The sequence below is a fragment of the Rousettus aegyptiacus genome, unplaced genomic scaffold (genome assembly GCF_014176215.1).
Source record: "Rousettus aegyptiacus isolate mRouAeg1 unplaced genomic scaffold, mRouAeg1.p scaffold_m13_p_7, whole genome shotgun sequence".
Taxonomy (NCBI): domain Eukaryota; kingdom Metazoa; phylum Chordata; class Mammalia; order Chiroptera; family Pteropodidae; genus Rousettus; species Rousettus aegyptiacus.
The window spans coordinates 31047302-31065994 of record NW_023416310.1 but is presented as its reverse complement, the minus strand read 5'-3'; the positions used below and the strand labels follow the sequence as shown (position 1 = coordinate 31065994).

General features: G+C 32.5%; 1 protein-coding gene across 30 annotated transcripts in view; it reads left to right on the top strand.

The window, feature by feature from the left end:
* Positions 1–18693, top strand: part of NRXN1 (neurexin 1) — a 1005516-nt gene that overhangs the window by 465020 nt on the left and 521803 nt on the right. The window lies entirely within an intron of this gene.

Here is an 18693-nt window from a genome sequence, read left to right as displayed (position 1 = left end):
AACTGGAGTGCATTTTTTACCCAGTAAAAAAATAAATAAAAATATCTATATCACAATATAGCTTGTAGTTTAATGAAAGACTGATTTATTACATTTATCCCCTAGTGAGTAATATGTTTGTATGAAACCAAGGTGAACATATATTTTCACAGTCATATACCACCGCTGTGTCTGAGAATTATATCATACATGAGATATCAACAGCATTGTGCAATTAATATGAAATACTTCAATGGATGTATTTTGAGAAAGTTTCCACTGGAAATATACCAACTCTAATATAAGTGATTGTCTTACACTGAGAATTAACATTAAACTTTAAATGATTAAGTTTGAATGGAAACCTTCCCAAATTTCTCTACATTTAGTCAGAATGGCTATGCTGTTTCCTATAGTCACTCTATCCTTTCTCATCTCCATCCTATGTTCCCCCCAATCCCCCAGTTTACAGCACATGTTGTTTGGTGTGGAAAATAAACTATATGTAGTATAAGACTATCCAATCTCAGCTGTGGAAGAATAGGTAGTTGGTGAAGAAGGTCTAGCTGCAAGTTTTCAGACCCGTGGGACTGTAAGAGATAGCAGATTCGTTTCCTTTTCAGCCATTCCTGTGTCAGTAGTTTAGATGCAACAATAGAATCTTCTATGTACAGGCCAGAATGTAGCCTTTTGTTAAGGTTCTTTTGAGAAAGGGCAGATTTGAATTCCCAGGGCCATCTCTGTCAGATTCTTTGTTTCCATGATTTCCCTCCTAATAGGAAAAGCTGTCGAGAATCTTTAAATGGAGAAGGAGGGCTTGTTTTCATTTAAAAATCAAAAGCTGCTTTTCCTGTGTGGAGAAGATACTTTTTTAAAAAGAACCATCTCTATAAATAGTGGTCATGTCAGTGTCAAATATATACTTTGATTTTTCAGATTATGAATGGAATGTCTCTGCACACAATCCCAGGCTAATCTCAGTTCTTTGATGTCCATTAGCTTATGTTGTTGCTAAAATATATTTGTGATCTGCACTTAAAATTACATTAAGGTCAGTGTTTACAGATTCATGGACTGGAAGGTGAGCAGAAAGGTTTATTATCTACAGTTCTTCAGTCTCTGTCTAGGATAGGAATAAAAGGACAGTCAGATAATCTTGCTTCCTTAATCAATTTCAATATTGAAAATTGCAACCTACCATCATAAAGTAATTTTATATGGAAGTTGCTAAAAGAATCACCATTTTTTAATGCAAATAATTTCTTCCCTGCATAGTGAGTGGGGTTTTCAATAAAGGTAAATGGGAAAGGACTGTAAAGTCACATTCTTTTAACATGAAGATGAATAGTTATTTGAATTAATGGGTAAAATAGACAACTTGTAGAGTATTTCACATAAAATAATTATTGTAGAAATATATTCTAATACAAACTATTCATTCACAAATTATTACCAAGAGAATCCAAGTTAGACTGAATATTGCATTGTGACTAATACATGAATTATTTGCATAAAAGGTGAGTGTTGGACAGTCTCTTCCCTACTCCATAATATTAATTGTCTTAAGAAGTTTTTTAAAAACTGTAAATAATGCAAAATGAATTTTTCCTCTTTGTGAAATTTCCTCAAATGCATTATTAATAAGGTCTGTATAGGCCATTGGTCTTATTCTGCATTTTTCCTGTCTGCCAAAGTACATAGCTTGATGTACTCTGAGAGAGTGACCCAGACTGTCTCAGTTTCAAATTTGGTTCCCAATAACTCCCAATGATACATCCAAACTCATTAGTCTATGTGTTTCTCTATAATTTTTTTTTCTGAAAATTTTGCCTTTGTAGTGATATATTGCACGCTTCAATGGTCCCAATAATTTTCTTTCTCTCTTTTTCTAGTAACTTTAAAAAATTGCTAGCACTCTAACCTTTGAAGGTTTAAATATATTGAAAATTTGAAAACTAAGCTTGTTCCTATCAACCATAAGTGAGTCCTAATTCTCCTATAAATAACTAATTTAAATATGTAGCAAATGCAAGGGAAACTTCTGTTCTCTATTTCTTTTTTCTGCCTTTCTTCCTTTCTTTTCTTTCTTTTTTTTTTTTAATCTTTTAAATTAATAACATAACTTACAGAATGTCCTTACTGACCACAGGAAGGCTTAGGGAGACCTCTGCATCCATATAAAAATGGATTTTAATAAACTCATGATTTTTTGATGCTTCCTTGCCTTTTTGCATTATTTTGGTTTCTTTATACCTTACACATTGGTCTCTTTTTCTACTCTCCTGCTCTTTCTTCCTACCAACATTTACTCTTTTTACGTCTCCATTTCGAATGTCGTTTTCTCTCGTCTTATAAGAATAAACTCTCTGGAGTTGAAAATATGTTTTAGTCGGCAGACCTTTGAACTATTAGGCTTCTCACAGAAAATGGTTTATCTAAGATGCAGAGACAAAATTGCAGATGACATTAATCCACATTAGAGAGTGTCAAGGGTTGAAGTTAAAGTACTTTTACTTGCAGTTCAGTATCTAAGTATTACAGGGAAAAGTAGTCTACAGCCGAGTACTTAACCTCATTTTCAACTTAGATATAATGAAGAAACGCTCTTAGTAATATGTTATTGAGAAGTGTACTATGATGGATGTCCGGAATAGATAATAAGATCTTTGTATTATCATTTTATTACCAGATAACTAGATATTAGTTATCACCATTTTTTTAATGTGGATAAAAATAGAAAGCAATAAAAGAATGCAAAATAGCAACCAGTGGCACTTAAGTCACGTTGATCAGATCAGGATGCTACTTTGTAGGCCACTTAATATGATATGAAGACATTTCTAGGGACCGACTCTTGTTACCATGAGGCAAATGTTCAGTTCAGAGCAGATACCTAGTGCCTGAAATGCAGACAACTGCAAAAGGGAATCTTCTGCTTCTACCCTCACACAACAGTCACTTGATTTGTAGAGTTCTGTCAGTCACTGCCTCTGATTGACTGGTATATTTTCTCTGCTTTGGAGAGGAGCTGTTTTGTTTCTTTGCTGCTGTCATGTTTTATTGTTGTTGTTGTTGTTGTTGCTGTTTATGGCTGAAAGTATATATAAAGAAAAGAAGAAAAGAAAAGACAGCTTATAAACGATTATTTTTAGCAAAAATTTGAGAGATATTGCATATAAAATGTAGAAACCATAGGTTTCTGGTGAAAAACAAAAAAGGTAAGGCAGCCAGAGGGAGTTGGCACTTGACAGTGATCTTTAGAAAAATACCGAAATTGGAATAAAATTTAAGGGAAGCCCATTTGAATCATCTACATTTTAAATTTATGAGAATTATAAAGAATAGTGCAGTTTTTTCTTGCACATTCAAATGACTACATAGATTGGGCAAATTGTAGTTTGAGCGCTTGATATATAAAAGAGTTGGATCTATTTTTGTGAATAATTTGTTACTTGTATGAAATATAAAATGTTCAAATGTTTTAGATTACTCTTTTGTGCAGGTTAAGAATTCATCTTGAAATCAGGATCAATCATTAATTGTTCCCTAAATCATTTCCTTGTTGCTATTGCAAAAGGCTATGCTCACAGAATGTAAGATTCTAGATTAACATTGATCAAATTCTTATCAAATTCTCTTCATTGTTAAAAATTGGAGTTATAATAGTGGGCTGAGGTAGATATTGTTAGAAAAACATACAAAAGTTTCAGAAGAAAAATCCTGAACTTACTATTCCCTTGGTTTCTGTGAAAAAGAATGTTTCTTTTAAATAACCAAATGTCACCAAATGTAAAAGACCACAGCCTATAGGTCAAATGTTTTTTGTTGTTGTTGTTGTTATTTTATTAGGAAAAAGCTGGTTCCTAAACATCTACCATTTTCTTCATACTTTTGAGTTTCTTATTTATTTGTTTTTTTTTATTCGTTTATTTATTTCTGGGGAGGTAGCATTTCAGCACATTATCATTGATCCAGAAAATCAAGGATAAATACTCAAATCAGATGCTCATTTCCATTAATAAGTTGTGTTTTTTTTTTGCATTTAGCCTATTGCCTATCTTATTGTGAGATATATTATTAGAATTTTATTTATTTTAAAGAAAACATTAATAATTTTTTTCGTATTTGAAGCATTTGGTCTTTTTTAAGAGCTCATAATGATTCAGCTTCTTAGTGAGTTAATGCCTACAGAGTTGAAAAGACTAAAAAGTAATCAAGAACTTATATTTAAAATAACCTCTAATCATTAGGACAGCCTTAAATGTTCAGTGATGATCTAAAGTGATTCAATGACAAATCACTTATTTTACTATGTAGACAAATATGGATTAGAAAATTTTCTATAATTTCTTACATTTTTAACTTTACTCAAAAGAAAGCCACTAACAATTCATACCTTATCAATTGCTTACCTGTCAGAGACTATGAGAACAAATATTGTGATCATGGATTTCAATTTCTCACATAGTCAGTAGCCAACAGTTATGCATCTACTACCTGCTGAAGCAGATACATAATTTAAATGGTGATGGCTTTGTATACTCAACTATAGGTTAGTTGTAATAAATATAAGCATTAAAGTTTAACTTCCATTTATGGGAACATGCATAGTCTTCATTAAGGCAAAATGGTATAAGATGCAAAATAGGAGAAGTTTTGAAGATCTTGAAATCTATTAATCTAAAAAATTAATTGATGATCTTTAAAAGTTTTAGTCTTAAGAAAACATGTTTTATTATTTGATTATTTGCCTACCTATATTTTACTACCCTATGGTATTGGCATTGTGTTCTGTGAAAATATCTTGGTGACTTGAAGATGTTTGAATAATTTGAAAATGCTGATTGTTTTCTAAAAATTGAGAAAAATTACGAGAAATTATTAAAAATAATTCATAGCACAAGCTTCAGAGAAATACTAGAGTTCACATTTTGCAAGTTAGTTTTCCTACAGATTAGTGGTATCCTATATAAAGACTCATCAAAATATAAAATATATTAATTTACATAGATGTCTATACGCTCAGTAATTTACTTTTAAACTGGAATTTTAGAATCATTTTTATTATAACAAAAACTCATTAATTCATACCCCATAACTTGGAAGTCATGTATATTCAAATATCTTTGACTGAATTAACCACTATATACAAAGAAAGTATTTGTTAAACCAATTGGTAACTTTTACCAGATAATATTAGAACATTTCTAACCCACTTAAGAAAATATACTTTTAAATGCTTGATAATACTTTCTTTAGCATTGCTAAACATTTTTATCTATTGACTAAAAATAATTCCAGAAGACCATTACTGCAACACTTTAGAACAATGATATTGTTTCTACAATATTTTATAGTAATTCACATTGTTTTTCTGAGTTAATTAAATTCTTTTAGGACCTAAAGAATAAACACATATCCAGGTTGTCTTAGTTAGTTAAGGAGTATTATTAAAACACAGTAGGAGTAGATATAAACAAGAAATAATTTTAGTCACAACACAGACAGGTCTTATGGAGATTAGAATGAAATTCAATAACTGGAAGGTTGTTCAACACATAGTGTGGCTCCAAAGGCCAAGGCATTCTGCTATTTCTTCATCTTCTGTCACTTGAATTTCCATTCTCAGTGTTCTATCATTATGGCTACTCATCCTCTGTCTTTTCTTCTGATGTTCCTGCTTCTCTTCTCCTCACTTCTGATCTGCTTCTGCTTGGTTATAGCGTCTACTTTTTCATGTCTTCTGCTCCTCGTGATGTCTCTTACTTCATGGTTTCTACTCACTGCCTTTTCCTGTGCATGTTTTTTGGCTTTTGCTGCACCTTCATTAATTGTTGTCTCTATGTATATTATGTATTCAGACTTCCCTAAACAGAGAATTATAGTGAATTCATTACTTACCTTTGTCCTATTGAGCAGAGATTTCAAATCACATTGTCTCATAAACCTTTGTTCAGATTTTAGCTTTGGGAGTGGATGCCTATTGGTGGTCTAATCAGCTATCAGCAGAGCAAAGGGCCACACAATATACTTCCCTCAAGGGGATGTTGGAGCAGCAGACTTTCCACACAAGCATCTCTTCTCTAGGCTGTCCGATTAAAAATGTTTTTACTAACCATAAAATATCCATGAAGATTACAATTTTTTCAGCACATCACAGGCTAACATATGTGGCATAAGTGAAGTGGTCAAGACTCTTTAAATCAAAGGAGAAATGCAAGGAGATTATCCAAGGATTTGGAGATTCAGATTGTCATTGTGCTCAGAGCTTTTACTCTTTTTTCACTTGTTAGCAATGGGAGCAAAGGGCAAGGTGAATAAGAGGAACATTATGATAACAGTTTCCCCAAAGACAAAGTAAGAAATTCTAAGAGTATTTAAATTACTATTATTGTTACTGTGTTTGGATTATTTGTTATTTGTTCTTTGTTCTTTGAATGGATTATTCATATAATTGTGAGATTGCTTCACCCTTCTATCACACTTTCTAGGTGAAATAATTTAAACACCTCAATTAAGTAAAATTAGTTTAGCCAATAAGCGGGGAAGAAATAATTCGTATTTTCTATTTTTTGTTATTAGTTATGGAATTGACAAGGGGCCACAGTAACAAAATTGCTTTTCTATAGTGTTTCTTTAAAATCTTTATAGCACCTGCTGTTGAGATTGTGAATACATTTTAATTTCTTTTTGTTCATCTTTCATGTTTTAAATTTTCTACAATGACTTTTTTCTCTACTCAACAATTTAAAATAAGCAATCAAAAGTGAATAAAGGTAAATGCTCTGTTAAAGTATAGTCGAAACCAATTCTCCCACTACTTAGGACAATCTAGCCCTGACTGCATTATTTATTTACGTTATGGTATGTACATTTTAAATGAATATTTAAATTGGAGACTAAATTTCCCACTAATTTTGACCTACAAAATAGTCAAAATGAGTCTGTTTTAAAGCAACTTTTGGTTCCTAATTAGAATAATGTTTATTATTCGTAAGCTAGAGGAAACAAAATATATAAAAGTAGCTACCGTTTCAGTCCTCAGAAAAAAAAATTAATGTCTTCAACAGCTCTTATAATGCATAATACTCTGCATATTAAGTAATATATAACATTGTGAAATATGTGTGTGTTTTTTTTTTTTAATGTAAGGTCATGGTGTACAAATGTTTTGCAACTGTGCTTTTATTTTAGCAACATATTGTAAATTATGTCCAGCACATGACTATATAACATGTAGTATTTAAAAATCTAATCAATTGTTTAGCTCAGATTTTATGCCAAAATGATATAAAGTAGGTATCACTGTAGAAAGATCAGCCAGGAACAAGCCACAAACACATAACTTATTACTTCTATCAATGGTTGACCAGGTTCAAGGAACCTCCAAAAACTATCTCATTCTGTCAGATTAACCCAGTTAATCTGACAGAAGATTTAATTGCTAATAGCCATTACTACAGCTGGGCAAACATCTTTCTAGAACTCTTCCTGAATAGTAAGGCAAGCCATTCATTTCAGACTTTGATCCAAAGACAACTTCAAACGAAGAAGTGATACCAGTATTTTTTTCAAATACTAAAATAAATGATCAAAAAGAATTATAGCACTTAGGTTAGCGACTAACAACCTGATAAACTAATGATAATAATAATAAAAAAAACCATTTCGGCTAGCACTATCTTTATTCATTTTTCACTTGTTACCAATGAGAGTTACTATAATAATAAAATTCAAAATAAAGAAGGATTTCATTGCTTGGAAAAACATTTTTATTATCATTCTAATTTTTACATGATAGATGAATAAATTACCATCTATTATTTGTCCATAGCCTTCTCTGGGGCAATCACTGAGGAACGAAAGGAAAAAATCAGAACAAATGAGATGCTACTGTTCAATAATTCTAAAGACAAAATATTCCTTATCATATCCCTTAGGATGTATTTTCTTATAAAAAATAGATTTATAATGCTTTCAGAGAAGGTTTATACAAGAATATCTCCAAAATTCAAAATATTGAAGGACAGATTAATTTTGTAAATGCAGTTTTGCATTAAGTGATATTCAGATGCACTTATGTTAACAAAGATCTGGAAAATAATAAAACACAAGTAAAGCCATTGTTTCTTGAGTTATGCAAAAATATTTTCATGTAAAAATGTGCATTCTTCTTGGCCTTTTCATAAAATGAAATTCTATAAGTATGAGAATATTCAGATGAGTAATGGTATCTTTAAATAATCTTTACATTTGTGACTATAATGCAGAGCTTTGTTAATGGAATGTCAAATAGAATATTTGTAAATTCCAAAATTTTGAGTACCTATGTGCTTTTTCTTTTCTTTCTTTCTTTCTTTCTTTCTTTCTTTCTTTCTTTCTTTCTTTCTTTCTTTCTTTCTTTCTTTCTTTCTTTCTTTCTTTCTTCCTTCCTTCCTTCCTTCCTTCCTTCCTTCCTTCCTTCCTTCCTTCCTTCCTTTTTTTTCACATTCAGGTTGCTTGGCATGGTGTAGGTATTGCATAAGACATGTTTAAATAAGTATCAATATATATTGATATAATTATTTTTCTTTACACTAATGCTGAATAAATTTTCAGTTATAAAGCATTATAAATACTTACTAAAAAGTACATTGACTATTTAGTGCTTCATTGTATACCTGCAAGCTATCCTTTTGTGTGATAAGCATTTCTTGGAAATGACCTTTTTACTTCAAAATAAAGTCACAGTCCAAATTTTTCTTTTTATTATATTAGGTTTATTTTATTATGCTTCTTCCTGAACTTGCCAGTTGAGCTAGATTAGATTTACATAGAGCTTTTTGAAAACATTCTTGTAGCAATAAATTTATATATTTGTGTTCATTTTTTACTGTATTATAAATATAATTATGTTTTTAAAAGTTAAACTGTATATTTTAAAATGTATGTTATTCACATTGAAAATTATTTATATGAAAGATATTTATCCTTGTCTGTCATAAATGGGTACAATCAATGTCTATGCTATAGAGGGTAAATGTTTTTTAGTAGAAAATTTAAATGCTGTTTATTCATTTGCCTAGAGTGATGAAGAGTGATGATATTTAGCCAGCTATGGAGGAGGAGATGAGGCAGTTACATATACTGAAGTTTATTTTGTAGATAATAGAATAGGGTTGGTGTGAGTTAAGAAAATGGCAGAGGAATCTCTGTGGGGTTTTTCCAGCAGCTCTCCGAGGTCCAACCCTTTTGGAGGCCAAATCCATGTTATCTTATAATTAAATACTCATTAAATCTTGACTCCCCCAATTCCTAAACCAGCTACTTACTTTGCATTTGGAAGTTACTAATGCTGGCGTTAGGTCATTTTGCTTTCCTATGCTCTACACATCATTAAATTTATTTTTAAGAGAATTGAGCAAAGAAAAAGAAAGAAAGTGTCCAAATAATTACTCAGATAACTGAGATACCCAAGTTCTCCAACAGTATAACTTACGAGATTCTTTGCTGCCAAGTATGAAAACAGAGGGGTGAAGCTTTCTATTTATTGACACTTTTTAGTAAATGTAGGCATCAAACATTAATGGAATTACTTTTCATTAACTACTGAGATTAATTATCAAGAGATATTTCATCTACTATACAAAAATTTAACACAATCTAAACAGATATACCCCTTCAATAAATATTTAGTTAATGTTCATTCTACAGGACATATGGGATATAGGATATTTATATAGAATATTTTCTCTGAGGTTTTAAACTTATCGAGGGAAAGACAATAATGATGATAGTATAATAATAATAATGATTATTATTGAACTATGATTGAAGGCTTACCATATACCAGGCATTGTTTTAAGAGATTAAAATACATTAAATTTTTATTGTAAAATATTTCAGTTGTTAGCCTATTTACAGATAAGAATACTGAGACACTGAGAACTTAGTTTACCCAAGGTCACACAGCTTAATAACTTGTGTGGGTGTCCAGAACAAATTCAGCAGACCAAGATGTACACATTTTAGAAAGTTTAAAAAAAAAAAAAAAAAAAAAAGGAAAGACTTATATAACAATTAAACTAAACTAAATACAATGTAATTAGTTAGCATACAACTATTTCATTTCTCTAGTGGATTTTTAAAGGTTTTTACATGCCTTTCGTTTTTATTTTTGAAAACCAAACATGACCAAGCTTAATATATGACCTTATATTATTTACTCAAAGTACTTTTTAATTGGGGAGAAACGCTTCTAATATTTTTACTGTAAAGAAAGTTGTCTGTCCTTAGAACTCTATTAATGTCTCTTTGCTTATATAGGAAAGGCAAACAGTTCTTTATGAAGACATCCGTAATAGTTTAAAGGATGTATCCCTCCATAGCTTAATTGAAGAGGGTTGAAGATGGATAGAGAAAAAGAGGGAAGAGTGCCATGGCTTGCCAGGTAGTTCAGCTTCAAGGTTGTTAGAGTGATTGGTATGTAAACAGACCTAGGTCGTGCCTGGCACTAGGCTGGGCCAGCAAGACAGCTCTAAGACAGCTTCTCTGATACCCCAGAGGATTTGTCATTAAGTGCAGACAGTATGAGGCAGGTGACTCAACTGTACCTCTTACATGGATAAATGAAGTATTTTTTTCCTCCAGCCTTGTCTGCACATTCTCATATATAAAGCTAACTAAAGGCAACTTTAAAAATAAATAAGCACAAAATTATAACCTAATCAGGGTTGGCTTCAACAGCATGCAACTTATGCTGTTACCCAGGAGCCTATGCTTAGAAGGGCTTGTGTTTGGATTAATGCCCTGCTGTCACTGTCCTGAAATTCTTTATTTCATTTCACATTAGACTCGCAAATTATTTAGTAGGTCCTTCCCCTAGTAATGTTATTGAATAGAAAAAGAGGAATCTGAAGGTGCCATTTATATGTTTAATTTTAATTTGTAATTAAATGCCTCAGCTGATTCATGCGAGAAAAAGCAAAAAACGAAAAACAAGAATTTTGTTCCCAGCCCATTATCTAGAAATTGAGAAAGATAAAATAGAAATATTTAATGAGGAGTCACTCTTTTTTTTTTTTTTTTAAGTAGAGGTCATGCTTTTTAAAGTAATTATTTTAGAACTAGACACAAATGGCAAAGTCAAATAAGCTGAAGTTGTCATAATTATAACCTGAGAAGCACATCCTCTTGTCATTTACAGGTAGGAGGTGCTACTGCCAGCAACTGTGACTCAGGCATCAAGCAGTGGTGGCTTTTGCTTCTGTTTCTCCCGGCTTTTCTCTCTTCTCATTATTGTCACAATGACAGGGCTTGTTTCCAGCTTCCATGGCATCCTGCCTCCCACCCAGAGGCTATTTTCCTCAAAATCAATTGTCAAATAAATCTCGTTAGTACCTGGAAAAGTTAATAGAGATAAACTCTAATTTTACACGCACACACCCACCCCCCCCCCCACACACAAATATCATACATTTTAATAAAGGTGCTATTCCGAGTTTGCGGAACAGGAAAGGTAATTAGATTTTAGAAGTGGAGGGAATTTGTAATTGTCTTATGCCATTTAAAACTTTTTAAAATTGTTTTTAGGTTTTGTCATTATTTTTATTGTTGTTTACTGATAAGAAAACTCAGACTAAGAGCAGTAAAAGACTGTTAGCATAATTAAGGTTATGCAACATTGAATGTAAAATTCAAGTTTCCTGGCTTGTAAGCTCTTAAATATTTTTCCATTGTTTATTTCTTCATATTCAGTGTAAAAGTTTATGAGAAAGGGAAATTTAAGTCATCTTTTTATTTATGTTTATCTTATAGGGGTCTGGAAACTACAGCCCATAGGCTGGCTGCTTGATTTAATAAATAGTTTTACTTAAACAAAGCTATACCTATTTGTTTACATATAGTCTGTTACCCTTTATATACTGCAATAATAAGATTGAGTATTGCAGTGGTGACCACATCCTGCAAAGCCAAATATACTTACCATCCTGCTCACTACAGAAAAAGTATTTTGACCTCTTATCTATTAGAATATGAGCTCCTTGAGAATCTAATCTGGGACATTCCCAAAGCTGAGATTAGTATTTGGCCCAAAATAATAGTTAAATTAAATTAATAGGATATGGGTGCCACATAACTCAGAATGAATAAGAGTAGTTAAATGGGATAAACAACAGACACAGTATGGACCATTTCATTTTAAAATTTTGTAATTCTGAGACGCTATAACACTGTGATTTCTAATTCAATTATTGTGTGCTATAGGCAGTTTAATGATCTAAAAAAATGAAAAGTCATGTATAACTATAGAATTAATTTATATGCATAAGTCAGTGCTAGTCTTTTTACTTTTAATGTATAGCATAATTATGGACATTTTAGGATCCACATTTACGTGATGTCCATCTTTAGCCCAGATAACTGTGATTGGAAAGACATACCTGTTCTTAATAAAATGGAGAGAGTAGATGAATCATTTGTAGTAGGCAAACTAAATAGATTCCTACTTGCCTATCATCCATGCAGTATACCAGGATATGGCTTTGCAGAAGCTCCCATAAAAATCCTCATGTTTTATTAATAATTTAATTGAGCAAGCAGGTTAACCACTTAAATAATTATATAGAGTTATAAAATAGAAATTATTTACATTTTATGTTTAAGGCAACAAAAAGGAAGTCCAAAACCAATTGGTTTGAACTATACTAAGAGATAAGGTTCTTGATGCAGATGGTCCATTTATATATTTAGCATCTTTAAAATATACCAGTAAAGGCAGAACTCCCGTTCTGCTCCCTAAAGGGTATGTAATGAGTTTCAGCTTTGTGATATACAGTTTTAAAAATCAAAATGTAATTAGTATGTATTTGATTTTCTCAAACCACATCCATCTTTCAGCTCCAGAGACATCTGTCATCATAGTCTTATTGTAGTCTCCTAGATATCTTTGACAACATCACTTAATAGATATCTTAGCCTTTTGTTATTTTTCGTTATTGCTCTTTCCTATTTTTTCCCACATCCCCACATTAAAAAACCAGTATAAGTAGTTCATAGGACACTTGCGTGCAAGAATTCAAAGTTACTTTTATGTGCGTCTTGTTATATATAATTTTAATTCCAAATAATGAAAATAAATTTAAAATATGCCTACAAACAAACATGATATTGGTCAATAAAGTCCTGTTTAATATTGTTGGAGATTTGATATATATATATATATATATATATATATAAATATATAAAATTTAACCTTACTTGGAGCTGTCTATAAAATGAGACAGCTGAATTAATTATTTGTAGATCCCTTGGAAGCTATTCTTTTGTTTATTAAATAAATTCACATATTGATTTATGCCCTAATACTTTGAAATAGAATTTAAAGTGATTAACAAAAATAATGTTAAATAATTATGAGGAAAGCCAATATGCCAAAAAATTTTTTTTGAGAAAGAAGAATCAAGTCGCTAAAATTACTTACACATCCTGAATCTTAGTTTCCTGATGGAGCCGAATAAGGAAAGACAATCTGTTTCATAGCTCATATGACGTAAGAGGAAACAGTCTGCAAAATCTTCAGGGGAGAGTCTATGAATTTGGACTTTGTAATTAAGAGTGTTTTGAAAATGCAGGCTAGAAGGCTGACAATGCAGACCGACAAAAATTGGTCACTTTGAATACCTCTGGTCCTTGTTATACATGATGAATGATGGTTTTATAAAGTAATTTTTAAATTCGTAAACTATAATTTTATTTTTATAAATCAAATCTAATTTTAAAAGCAAAGTGTTACTTGCAAAAGATACTTAAATGTCTCTGGAGTTTGCTGATAAAGAAAATCATCCTTTTTCTAAAGAGAGAAATGAGCCCTCTCAAGTGTTCTGTGCACCTGGGGGTTCAGGGTGATGCTTCGGGAGGCCAAGTTAGCCTGCTTCTTCAACAGCAGGCCAACTCCTCCTCTATATGATTTTTATGTTAATTATGCAAGATTACGGGGGTAGGGGGCAGAATTCCACTGATTTAAAATTAATAATAAAACCACTGCCCTAGTTTAGCTCCTGATTTTCACATTGCACAACTGTATTTGTTCTGAGTAAGGGAAGCTTAGAGAATCACTGGGTCAGAGTCTCCAACATTGCCCAGCCCTGACCTGATTCTTTAAATAGGGGAGAGAATGACTTACCACAGCTAAGTGAAAGCGTTCCTTAGAGATGACTTCATTATTTCACCACATAACCTCCTGCTCTATGATTTTGTTTCCTCAGTAAACTTGTCCATAAAGCTGAGGCATTCTGTATTACACAGAATGGTGTATTTCTTGCTCCTACCTGATCATATTGATTATTTGATGCTATAATCTGTGAGGGATACCAAGATGACAAAAACAGAGTTCTCCCTCTTAAAATTTGACAATATAAATTAATAAACACCTATTCTAGAATTTATCAGTATTGTCCTACTGGTTTCATTTGCATTTAGTAATTCTCTGCCTAGAAAACCCTTGTTAAAGTTTATTCTGCTCTCTGACTACCCATGATGAAATTAGCAATGATAAAAATGATAATTAGGAAAATTTTATAAGTTTAGAGAACTTCATTATACAGTTGCACCCTTTCGTGTTGCCACATGGTGGGAAAATATTTCAGAGCAATTCTGGTCCTTCCAAGAATAACAGAATGTTAAAGTTAGCTGTAGGAGAGTATATGCTCTTATCAAGCATCCTTATTTTACAGATAAAGATCTGAGGAACTAGGAATATAAATGACTTACTTAAGATGACATAATTAGTTGATGATGGACATAGAGACAAAATCCATTTTTTACTACCATCTCTTCCCATAGTGAAAATGGAAATAAAAAGTAATTAGCAAATGTGGTAACTAATCTGGCCAAAAACAGCTATCATCTTTTAAGTGTATCTCTTAATAGTTAAGTGAAGGCTCTGTAAGAACGGTAGATTTCAAAAAAGGATTGTTTTGCTAACTGGTAATCCTCCCCGTCCCCCCACCCCCATACTCCTTTATCTCTGTCCTATGTCTTAAATTATGGTTAACTCCAGCCCTTCTTAGGAAGAAGGTCATAGAGTCACCTAAAATTCATAAATCAGTAAGTTGTCAAAGGACAATAAACTTGAACTAGATTGAGGAAAACTGAATTTTTTTCTTGTGTCTACTTCTGTTATTAATACATTTTAGCTACAGAATCACCAAAAAATCCAGTGAATATTACCAACTAGAGGACAGTTATACCATAGTTTAAACTTTTGAAAAGACTGGCTTTCTTAATAAACTATATTTATTCTCACTTGGTTTCAACTTTAATGCAATTCAAAGTGCAGTTGTGGACCAAACCATAGACTCAGGTGTTCTTTAGTTCAGCATAATACAATGGGCAGAATCATTTAAAGAAAGTGCAGTAGACTGACAGTCTGGAGACCTGAACTCCACAGTTAAATAGTTGTGACCAAGGGAACATTATACAATCACTTTTGACCGTATTCTTTATTTGTAAGTGTCTTAGTGATTTCTATATCTCTCATTCCTCTTCTAGTCCTAAAATTCCTTAAAATAGCATTAGCCCGTGGAGCTAAATTTTGATCCAGTCTAGTTAAATAGTACCTGTGGGCATTCTGCCACACTGTCTCTCTCTTTTACTATCTGCAGATCACTTTGGGGACTGTGGAAAGGACCCTGAAATGGGGAAGGAAGACCTCAAGATCAATCTTAATTTCACTCCCTACTACCTCTGACAGGGAGTTATAATACACTCAATCTTTGTAAATCTGCTTTGTTAACTAAAAAATGAAAGAAAAAATTAAAAAAAAAACTTCTATGGCTTAAGTTATAGTAATACTTGAGTATAAAATTACATATGACGTGTAACTTCCTACAAAACCCAAGGAATGATTGTCTTAAAAGTAGAAACAATGCTGAGAACTTTCTTTAAAAATCTTTAAAATATTGCTCACTATCTTAGTCTGCTTGGGCTGCTATAACAAAATACCATGAATTGAGTGGCTTAAACCACAGACATTTATTTCTCATAGTTCTGGAGTCAGAGAAGTCCAAGATCAAGATGCTGGTAGGTTTGGTTCTTGGTGAGGGCTCTTTTGCTGGCTGGCAGATAGCTACCTTCTTTTTGTATCCTCATGTGCTGGAGAGAAAGAGCTCTGATCTCTCTTCCTCTTCTTATAGGGACACTAATTCCATCTTGGAGGCTCTACTCTCATGACCTTACTTAAACCTAATTACCTCACAAAGGCCTCTTCCCTAATACCATCATATTAGGGGTCGGGCTTCAACATGTGAACTTTCAATCCATAATACTCACATTAATGCTGGGAGGAAGATATTAATACCAATGAGACATATTTGACATCCTCGGGGCGGGGGGGGGGGGGGGAGAAAAGAAATCTCATAAGAAATGCAGATAATAGCTGGATTGACTATAATTTTGCCATACAAGGACAAATGGCTGTTAAACTCAAATTTCAACAGTTAAGCATTTTTCTTTACCAATTTTATGTGTTTTAAATGGCTATGAGGATGTGAGATCTCAAAGGTACTGTAGGGATCAGCTAGACTATCTCATTGCTTTATAAATTGGGGTATTAAGACCACCAGAAGCTAAATCTTTTAGCAAGCTGCTGATTATGGGTGGATCCAGCCCCAAATTGATGGCCCTTCCTCTATGTCATGCCTTTAGTACCAGCCATGTTCGTGTAGAGTGTATTGTTATGGATTTTCTGCCACCATGACTTATGCAGAGGGTATATAAGATCTCCCAACATTATGATCATTCTGTAGAGCAAGCTGGAAGACATGACAAGCAGTAACTCTCCCACTCGCTATATTCAGATGTGTGGAAGCTAGAATGTTAAGTTACTAGCTAACAGTCACATAACTGAGAGACAAGATAACGCATAAGGAAGTATGCAGACCTTGAGTAGATCAGACCTAGGATGGAACCCTTTTCTGTCACATTTTAGCTGTGTGATCTTGGGACAAGTAATTTTAGTTTTCTAGGCCTTCTGTTCCACTTTTGCAAAATGATAATGATATAAAGATGAAAGAAGTTAACACATAAAGTGCCTGGAACATTATAAGTATTTCTAGGCCCCCATCTTCTTTCTGAGTAGCAAATCAAGGACCAAAAAGCAAGTTCTTAACTACCTGTCCAGTGCATTTTCCATTACACTTTATGGTGCATAAATAACATTGTTTTGAGTTGAGAATATTCAGTGCCTTTTTAAAAAAGTCTTATCTTCCAAAGTCAATCTCTTTACATTTTTAATAATGTAGGAAAGAAGCTCGAAGTTGGCCCACAGAGATTTTTATGAACCAAAGGGTTATTTTTTAATTGGATTTTGTGCATGTTATTATGGCAATAGTTGTTTCATAGATTAAACATTATGACTTTACTGCAAGATCAAGCCCAGAATGGGGTATAATGATGATATCACCCTTATGCTTCTTTTTCTTGACAAAACACTTTTAAAATTAAGAGAACAGGAGTGAAGCTACTTCAAAAGCACACATTTCTAAGAAAAGAAAAGCTCTCCCTTATAAAAATAGTTTTAAAATGATATATTCTCTTTTCAAAGATCAAAACTAAGAATGACCCTTGCTGCCAATAGGATGCTGAGATTCTACAGAGTTATTAAACACTTCTCTCTTTACTGTTGAAACTAGAAAGAGTTCCTTTGATCCTGGAACTTGCTTTCAACATTTGGTCTCAAAGAATTTTTGCAGTTGCTGAACTAGCAGGCTTCCTCTAGTTATTTAGTGATCAGTCTCTTAAAACTGTGTTTTCAAGACTGTGTGTGTGTGTGTGTGTGTGTGTGTGTGTGTGTCTGGACAGATTTAACTTCTCTAAAGAAACAAAAAGATGATTTCTAATCTTAATGATGGTTCTGTTTAAAGACATGAAACAGTTGATCCTGCAAATTTAACTTATATCACTGGCTCATTTTAAGTTCCAAAGAAAACCCAACCAAAGAAAGTAGAACTTATATCATCAGTAACATCCTAAGAGAGAAATGTGGGGCCTAGGTGGATAGTCTAAAGTACTGAAAGCAAACAGTGACCTCTTGTCAGACTGACTACTGAGGTTTCTTCTACTTGGTTCCCTTATTTATTTTTTCTCTTTCTTCTCCTTGGCCTTTTCACATGCTCTCCTATGCTTCTTGGATATTTACTGGTTTTGCTGGTAGAATTTAGTTGAAGAAATTGTGAAGCAAACCCATATCCTGAATTAGTTGAAAGTCATAAAACTCAAAGATTCATGTCTTTCACCATTTTAATGTACCAGTGAATTTTAGTACTTTTTTTTTTAAAAAATAGAAATCCAGCACCAAATAATGTCTTTAAAAACTTTTCATTACTTTTCTCAATGAGTCATAATGTCAAGACTAGTAGAAATGCTTATTTGTCTATAAAATTTTTCTAGTTATATTAAAAACTATTTTTTCTTGCTTTGTTTTTTAAGTGCAAGAGGGACATTTGTGTTACTTTGTCATTTCAATAATTTCCATAAAACCACTTTCTAACATACTCTGTCTGTCCTAAGCTAATATAAATTCCATTTAAATCGATGGAGTTTGAAATGCCATAGATTCCCTATCAGTTACTTTCTTAGTTGGTTACCATTCTTGCCTTTTCTTTTAGTCCTTAGCTGGTAATCCTTGCCCTCAACTGCTGTTTAATCTAACTGTTTTTTTCTTCCCAAACTCAA